Source organism: Crotalus tigris, unplaced genomic scaffold (assembly GCF_016545835.1).
Source record: "Crotalus tigris isolate CLP2741 ecotype Arizona unplaced genomic scaffold, ASM1654583v1 scf7180000017600.4437325, whole genome shotgun sequence".
In the NCBI taxonomy this organism is placed as follows: domain Eukaryota; kingdom Metazoa; phylum Chordata; class Lepidosauria; order Squamata; family Viperidae; genus Crotalus; species Crotalus tigris.
In genome coordinates, this window is record NW_024096504.1 from 2119545 (window position 1) to 2128946 (window position 9402).

A 9402-nucleotide genomic window follows, 5' to 3' on the forward strand; every position below is an offset into this window, starting at 1 on the left:
CACCACTGTATATGGGGCGATGCTGATCTCCATTTCAAGGCCATTGAGCCAGTGCTATCTGAAGACATTTCCATAGTCATGTGGCCAGCATGACATCACAGAACGCTGTTACCTTCCCACTGAAGTGGTACTTATTTATCTACTTCCATTTGTATGCTTTTGAACTGCTAGGTTGGCAGGAGTTGAGGCAAGGACAGGAGCTTACCCTTTTTGCTTGGCACTTGAGTCTTGAACTTGGACTGCTGGCTTTCCAGCCAACAAGCTCAGCATCTTAACCACTGAGCCACTGTGCCACTATATGTATGAATATATGTATGTAGCTATGAGCTTCAGGGGCTGGACGAATGGAGTTGTCACATAATGCTGGATGAAAAACATCAGGGCTTTGGAATGGGGAGGATAGAGTTTTTTATTGTTATAAATACTTGCAACTTTTTTTGTTTTCTTTTTTAAAATGTAGAGAATAATCACTTTATAGTTTCACAGTATGCCAGCAAATGTTTATAGTACAATTCTGAGATATTCTAGGATCCTTGGGTGCGTAAAAAGTTATGCAGCTGTACTTTAAAGCTTATCTTGATGACATCTTCCTCCTGGCTGATTTAAAGTGTTCACACATGTACTATGTAAAATAATATATATCAAAGTGTACTGTACTGGTATAAAAAAGTTTCTATGTTCTGTTTAAAATAGTCCCATTGAATGTGGAATACCATTTGAACTAGCAAGTATCAATAATACAGGGATTTTTTTCAGTTCCTGGTTGATGTATGGATACCACACATGCTGCATAATTTCTCTGACATCTGAATAAACTTCCATCAGAAAAAAACAACCATCTGTCATATCTATATCTGCCTCCAGAGAGTAACAGAGTACAAGGATATAGTGAGAAAGAGGAGGAAGATACTTGACAGTCCATTATGCATAGCTGAAATAGAGTTGCTGATGATAAACCATCATCTTGAATATCCAGAAGCCTTGTTTTCAAAATGCTGAGGAGCTGACATGGATTCTACTCTTCCTGAAGAATCACCAAAGACAATGACTCCAATCATTGCTCTTGGCCTTCAAAAATTGCCAAAGAAAACTTCTCTGGACCTGTTACATCTACCAGTCAAAGCACAGACCATGCCATGAAACGGTTCCTCTTTCCTGGATGAAAGACAATATGAACTAAGGGGAAGAAGTTTTGTGTTAGTAATGCCTTAAACTCACTACAGCTCTTGCAACTTTAAAGAGGAATAGCTGTGGAACTTTTGTCAATAATCTTAACAGTTTGTTCATAAATAATAGTTGTGTTTAGGTATGTATATAATACTTCAATTCCTTCTACTGTACCACAACAATTGAGAATTTGGAGAGGAGTCTATTCACATGCCACATTCAGGTTTAATGCCTGAATATAGTTTTTGAAGATTGGTTAACCTAGAATCTCAAAGCTATGGCTTTTTGCCTAAAATCATGTGTAATTCAAATTAAACATATCTAATGTTACGTTTCAGTCAAGTATTTAATAATTTACTCTTCTGTCACATTTAATAATAATGAATATTACAATAATACCATGACTATTTTGGATAAATATTGAGGCATCAGTGAGGCTCAAGGGGACTTAGATTCTGCATCTTCGTTTATAAGCAAAATTACTTTGTGTCCTTGTGGAGTGGTGCAGTGGCCTAAAGGTGGAGATGCTCACCTCACAATCAGGAGGTTGTGAGTTCAATCCTAGGCATTGGCAGATGTTTCTCTATCTGGGTGCAAAAAGTAAATATTTTCTGCAAACTTCACATGGGTGTCAGGAAGGGCATCCGCCTAGTAAATGCTCACCTCCATCCAAATTACAGGGTCATAAAAAGAGAGAGTTTGTGCTTTTGTGAGCAAAGGTTCTAAAGCTGCTCAGAACATCTATTTGTTTAGCTATTGATTCTGGCAAAGTTTCCCTTAACATCAGCATCAGTGTGAGGATCAGAAGATAGCTAACTCTAGCAGAACTATGGTAGCAAGCATTGTGCTTACATTGATCCTGCTGGCCCTAAGAATAGGCTTAAAAATGGTTGGGATGGTTAAGTCAATCATGGGTTGGCTTATTTTAACTGTGGTTTATTGGCCAAACAAAATGGATTGATTAATGCATTTTACTAAATCCAAAATGTACATATCAGGTGGATGACCTTATAAATTCAACACATAAATAAGTTAAGTAGCCCTTACACTGTTAACTATGACAAAGAACAAAGTAGTGGTTTAAAAGGCCAACATACTATATTACAAAAAAGCAAAGCCTAATCACTGATTACATGGGAAGCCCCACACTGAATGTTTTTCTATCCTTCCTTTGAATTAAAGTCAGGATGGAGACTAATCCATTCCCACATGTGTGGCAGAAAGCTGCTTATTAGAACTAAAGTCAAACGGATTCTTATTTATTAGTAGTTGCTGAAGTGAAAATGAAAAGGAGCATTTGCTGTCTAAATGTTATGTCAATCAATGATATTACACTACATCATTCAGACAATACCAATGTTGGGGTTTAACAACTGCTGATTGTCATATTTACCCCAACAAGAGACTTACGGCGGTCACATTAACATTCCCTGCAAACAATGAGCTGCTAATGATCTCAACACTGCCTTCTCTGGAGCTATTATTATCATATTAGACAAGCTCATTATACATGTTAACATTCCACAAGATCTATCAGTCTGCATGAGAAACAAAGGCTACAAGAAAAATACCAGACAATTTTGCAGTAGTATGACTGAACTTGTATTCATGCTTATTTAAACACTACAGTTCTTATACATCCAAGATCTGCATTTTTTTTGCTAAAGGATTCTTGTATTTAGTATTTAGCTTAATTAATTAATTTTTAAAAGGATGCCTTAATCAGTCTGAGGATCACTACAATGCCCTACAATGTTAATGGTATCCAATGGGGCAGGCTTCCTCACCTTTTTGAAACTGTTTTTCAAGTTTTAGGTTGTTTTTTAAATGTAGAAATGATGGATTATTCATTTAAGCCAGTGACCTTTCTAATGCCGTGACCCCATAATACAGTTCCCCATGTTGTGGTGACCCCAGGGGCATGACCAAGTGGGTGTGGCCGCCAAGTGGGCGTGGCCACCAAGTGGGTGTGGCCACCATGTTGTGGTGACCCCCAACCATCAAATTATTTTAGTTTCTATTTCATAACTGTAATTTTGCTACTGTTCTGAATCGCAATGTAAATATCTGATATGCAGGATGTATTTGCATTGAACATAATTAAAGCATAGTGATTAATCAAAAAACAATATGTAATTATATATTGTTAAATATTTATTTTTAATTACAAAACAATGAAATTTTGTGTTGAAGCATGGTGTAGCATGGGTAACAGTCTTAATATAACAACAGTAAACTACATTGCTACATTTTTCAACAGTATGCGTAAAAAGCCAACACCAGTGTGAAGGTTGAGGTTGCTTACTTTTCACCAGATCAGAAATTCTCGGGGCAGTCTTTGCAAGAGCACACCGAAGATCATCTTCCACAACAAGTCTATTTCTGTATTTAGACTTGATAACCAACAAGCTGGAAAACCCTGTTTCACAAAGATATGTTGTTGGAAATGGAAGAAGAAGGCACAACACAGTCTCAGACAGAACAGGATATGACTGCAAACATTTGATCCAGAACTTTATAACTGGCATTGTGGAGAAATCAGTTTTCGCTGCATCACTGTTAATAAGTTCAATGAACTCCACTTGTACTGCCTCAGGAACATTTTCAACGTTGACTGTGAATGGGCTTCTGACAAGTGCAAATGGGGTGTCAGGTAGATTTGGAAAGTATGATGAGGTTCATCTGCAAGCATGTGCAGGTGTTCTTTAACAGATTTTATCAACGTAATCCTGTTGTCTGGTTCAATGTCAGGTTCCTCAAAGAAAGCAGATAAGGTAGGCAACATGAAAATTTTATTTTCATCCAATTTTTTTTGCCAAAGCTGCAGTTTGGAATGATCAGATCTTTTCAGAAAAATCAAGGCACATTGCATTTGGTCCTTGCAGTGATAAATTTAACTCATTCAAGATGGCAAAGATGTCAACCAAGTAAGCTATTTTCTGCAGTTCGCTGTTATCACTGAAAATAGCTTCAAACTGCGGGCTTTCTTTCTGAATAAAAAAAGTTTTGAGTTCATCACGAAGCTCAAAAACACGTTTTAAAACTTTTCCTTTCGACAACCATCTCACTTCAGTGTGAAATAGCAGAGCATTCTTTGGCGCATCCAACTCGTTGCACAGTTGTGAAAACAATCTTGTGTTTAAGCTGCTTGCCTTTACAAAGTTGACACAATTTATGACGCTTTTCATTACTTCTCGTAATTCTTGTGGCAGCGTCTTTGTTGCTAATATTTGCCGATGAATCATACAGTGAGTTCCGATGACTTTTGGTGACTCATTCCGTACCAAACGTTGAAATCCAGATCTACATACTAGCATAGCTGGAGCACCATCTGTGCAAACACCACAAACCTTTTCCCAAGATATGTTATGCTCGTTCAGAAATGAACCAACTTTGTCAAATACATCACATGCAGTAGTTGTTGTTTCAAAAGGTTTGCAAAACAGAAACTCGTCTTTAAAGTCGCCATCGTTAATATACCTCACGTAAACCAGTAACTGGGAACAGTTTGCAACATCTGTAGATTCATCAAGCTGGATACTAAATATTGGAAGTGGAGCAGATTTAATTTCTTGGATTACCTGATCAAGAATATCAGCAGACATGTCATCTATTCTTCTGCGGATAGTGTCATTGGACAAGGAAACTGCATTCAATTTTCACAAATTCGTCTCTGATCATAACTCGAACGAGGTCTTTGGCCGCTGGCAACAGTAACTCTTCTGCAATAGTGTGAGGCTTCATGGCTCTGGCGATTCTGAGTGCCACCAAATATGACGCTTCAATGGCTGCTATATTTTGCTTGTGGTACTTGCCACCAGTGTCAAGTCTGCCTTTCTTCAGTGCATCAGCTTTGGATCTGAAAAAGTTTGTGTCCTTGCCAGCATAGCTTGGATGCCTGGTCTCAAAATGGCGTTTAAGTTTGTTAGGCTTCATTGATTCTGCTGACAAAACTTCAGAGCAAAGTACACACTGCGGTTTCTCGATTCCTGCTGTACAAATAGATGTGAAGCCATATTGTAGGAAATCCTCACTATATTTCCTTTTCCTGATGTTCTTCGGATCCATTGTCTTGAATGGTTTGCTAGTGAAAATATGTAACAATAGCTTCAATAATACAAAACATGACACATGGCATAGTTCAATCAAAACAGTTCATTAAAGTTTCCTATGGTTTACCATTCTCTGTGTTATTCTATTTACAAACTCAGTGTTTCTCAGCCTTGACAATTTTATGGCATGTGGACTTCAACTCCCAGAACGTCACAGCCAGCAATCACCAACTTCATGGGAGGAGTCTTACTCCTTTGGTGGAAAATCAACTCAACTATCCTGGGAAAGAAACCAGGCTCATGCAATTCAGATTTTTAGCCAGAGATCTGGGACCATGAGAAAATACAAGTCCATATTTTGGTGGCCACATAACTGAGTATTCATCATGATTTGGGAGCCCAAGATACACCACCCAATCTCAGGGAGTGTAGGCAGAATCTGCCCAATATATAGACATATATATGTACTTGAATTGAAAAAATGTTGAGTTTTTAGACTGGAACTTTGAAGTGCTTAAATTAATTAGGTGATTTTTGTGTATAATAATATTATCTGATAAGGCAGTGGTTCTCAACCTGTGGGTCGGGACCCCATTTGGGGTCGAATGAACATTTCACGGGGGTTGCCAAACAACGCAGTCCGCCATTTTTTTCCCCTTTTCCTTAGCTGTGCTACTCCCTTTTATTCTATTGGCTTTTGAAAGCCAATAGAATAGACTCTCTTGAATAGAGTCTAATTCTATTGGCTTTCAAAAGCCAAGAGGAATTGTCCAGGCTGTCTCTGCCCTGCTGAGCTGGCCAAAAGTCCCATTCTGCAAACGGTGCTGCACCAGTTGGGTAGTCCTTGACTTACGACCGGTTGGGGGTTGCGGCATTAAAAAGGTTGAGAACCACTGTGATAAGGTATGATAATTATTTGTATGTGATTTGAAGTTTGTGTAATGAATTGAAATGAAGTAAGGTTTAACTGTTTCTTTTTTTAACTAAGTTAGTTTTTATTGGAAGAAGATATAAATGAGACTGGTGATTAAAAGAGGGATGAGAGAGATTAAGAACTTGAATATATCTGGAAGAGATAATTGAAGTGATAATCTGTTGAAGTAAAACAATATTTGATTATGGAAATTGTAAATTGATAAAGTCTTAAAACAGGTTTAGTAGTAACAAAAACTTAAATTAGAAATGGAATACTGTATTTTCCGGCGTATAAGATGACCCCCAACTTTTGAGAAGATTTTCAGGGTTTAGGATTCTAAACCCTGAAAATCTTCTCAAAAGTTGGGGGTTGTCTTATAGGCCGGAAAATATGGTATTTCCTAGTTTGATGTTACCTAGTTTGGTAATGAAACATCTGCAAGAAAACACAGAGATCACCAAACCACAAACCAGAAGTCATAGGCAGCACATTGCAGAAGTTACCAAAACTGTATCAAAGATCTGTATCTCCAGATCACCAGTTGATAGCATCAGTTGAGGCAAATTCTAATCCACACATCAAGAGGGCATCCAGGTGAAGAAGATTCATTTAGGAGGAAAGGAAAGCAGTCTGACACCATTTGACTGCACAATCAGCTCAGCTAGTTGACTGGCTCCCTTCCAACCCCTTACTGATCTCAGACACTGATTCTGGGCCAAACACAAGGCAAGCAAAATGCCATCAACATACTGATTCCACCTCCTTCCAAAGTCCAAGCTGATTTCTTTGAGCATTTGTTTGTACTTGGAAAAAAGCAGAGTACAGAAATATTTTTTAAGTTGATCTGAGTCAGTGGGAGACAATGGAAGGTTGCAGGACCAATTCTGGGTATCTGCAGCTCTGTACCTGGTGGACATGGCCACCCCCAAATGACACAGGTTGTAATTAGAAAAAAAACCATTTCTCTGGATGTTTCTAGGAAAACTACAAAGGTGCCTGGAATTACTTTTAAAATAGTCAAGAGTCTCAACTTAAGCCAAGATTTACTGATGAAAAAGTTGCCAAGTCTAAACCATGCACCACAAGCTTCTTTTGGAAGAGAACAAAGTCAAAAAAAAAGAAAGCCCTTTAAAACAAGCCTTCAGACCAGAAAGGATTTTATCACTATGCTTAAAAGATAAAAATTCATTAGTAATACTATATCACTGCTGCTTGCAAAGGGCTCCCCCTTATGCCGAACCAGGCACTGATGAACTCTGGCAAGACCAATCAACTGTGTGTAAACATCTTGAAGGCTTCAGGATGTTGAAAGGGGTGATTTAAAAACCACACCAAGCCTCTGTATCAAGGGCCAGTTTTCCCACCATGAGGCAAATGCTTCTTACCACCCACCTAGAAGAAGCCCACCAGTAGCAATTTCTAAAATGCCCAGTGTGCCGGCTACGCATTCTGCCAGGAGCTTAAAGATCGGAGTTGAAGAAAACCCACATGATAGATGAGCTCTCCCGTGTGGACATCCCAGCTTGCAAATCATCCATGCTGTTCAACCCAAGACCGACGGGCCATGCCCCCACCCCCTCTCAACTTCTGAAGGCAGCAACACCCTCCTCTACCACCCAGAACCCAAGCTCTTTCCCAGGGAGACCAAAGTCTGCTTAACCAGCTGCAGGAGCAGAGCACACACAGTGTCCTCAGCTGCCCCTCCAGCCTATTTTGCCAGCTTGCCCTTTGCAAACCAGGCGCTCCAGGTCCTACAGGTGATACCTCCCGGTAACAAGGGGGGACCTTAATTTCTCCAGATGCCACAATCTGCAGGCGGTCGGCTACAAGGAGCAGAGCATGAACAGCGCTGAATGGAGAGAAGCGAGCGGTGAGTGGAGCGCGCGAAGGGGACGTGACCAGGGCAGCGGGCGGAGGGGAAAGTTGGCTCCGGAGGCGGGGTGCTGCTCAGAAGTAAGGGAGAGGGTGGTGGCGAGACGAGCCCAAAACAGAAGTCTGGAGAGTGCAACAGGCGGTGAGGGGAGAGGCCGGAACAAAGAGAGAAGCAGCTGGGAAGCCGGAGAAGCGGGGAAGCTTCCTACAAGGGAAGTCAATGGGGAAGCTCCCCCTGCTTTTTTGCCTACCCATGGCCATTCGATTTCACTGTTTAGGTAAATATCTCACCCTTGCACTGATTTCTACGATACGATGCAAAAAAACCCCAAAAACCCTTGCCTTGGCACGTTGGCGTGCCTTTGCCCTTCCGACCCTAGGAGAAGTTGGCTTGCAAACTTGTTTGTGGTTGGTTTCTCAGTTTGGGAGATTGTGTGCACGTGCAGCTATTCTTTGTCTTGCCATCCCCACTTTGGAGCAAATTGTGGCCTGTTGTCAAGCAGCGATACCTGTGACAGAACCCGCACCATGCAGTACAAAAACGGTATGCTTTTTGTCCGCTTTATTGGATAAGAGGGGGAAGCCATTCTCTGGCGGGATGTTCGCAGAGTGTATGCTTGTTGCACATGCCTTGTTTCTTGCACGATTGGTTGCTGCATTTTGCTGCATGGAACTCTTGTTCCGCAAAGGCTTGCATGGAGAAGCAGTGGCTGCTTCCTTTGCAGCCAGCCAGGTTAAAAAACCTGAGAGTCCCACCATTTTTCTGCAAGCAACGAACAAAATCCTTCTCACCTGGAACCTACAAATTCAGGACACGTTTAGCGCAATGGGAAATAGTGAGAAATTGACGCACAAAAGTAATTTGGGGCTGATGTTGCTTTGCGATCCTTGACGCTTAGAGGGATAAGTAAACAAGGATTTTTGATTCATTTGTTTAACAAAACGAACTACAAACTTAAGCTCCACTGAAATAATTAGAGAGTACCCGTATATGCCGGAAAATATGGTAAGAGGAAGCTCAGCGGCAGGCCAGAGAGGAAACTTACCACTTTTGATTGTTTCTCTCTTGCTTTCTGCTGCTTGCTCTCTCTCGCTTTCTGCCGCTTGCTCTCTCTCGCTTTCTGCCACTTGTCCTCTGTATCGCTTTCCGCCACGTGTTCTGAACCCGAAACTTCCTAACTTTATATAGAAAAAAGCTGCGCATGCGCAAAGAGGCAGGAACGGCATTTTTGAAAGCCAATAAGAGGGAGTAGAACAGCTAGGGAAAAGGGAAAAAATGGCGGACATCGTGGTTTGGTGACCCCCATGAAATGGTCGATCGACCCCAAATGGGGTCGCGACCCACAGGTTGAGAACCACTGATTTAAGCAATACTTGTAGAAGTCTCTGTGAAGA

General features: G+C 40.7%; 1 pseudogene; it reads right to left on the bottom strand.

Annotated features, from left to right (window-relative positions):
• LOC120319208 overlaps window positions 1-7915 on the bottom strand; it is a 112168-nt pseudogene extending 104253 nt beyond the window's left edge.
• Window positions 7916-9402: the final 1487 nt, after the last annotated feature.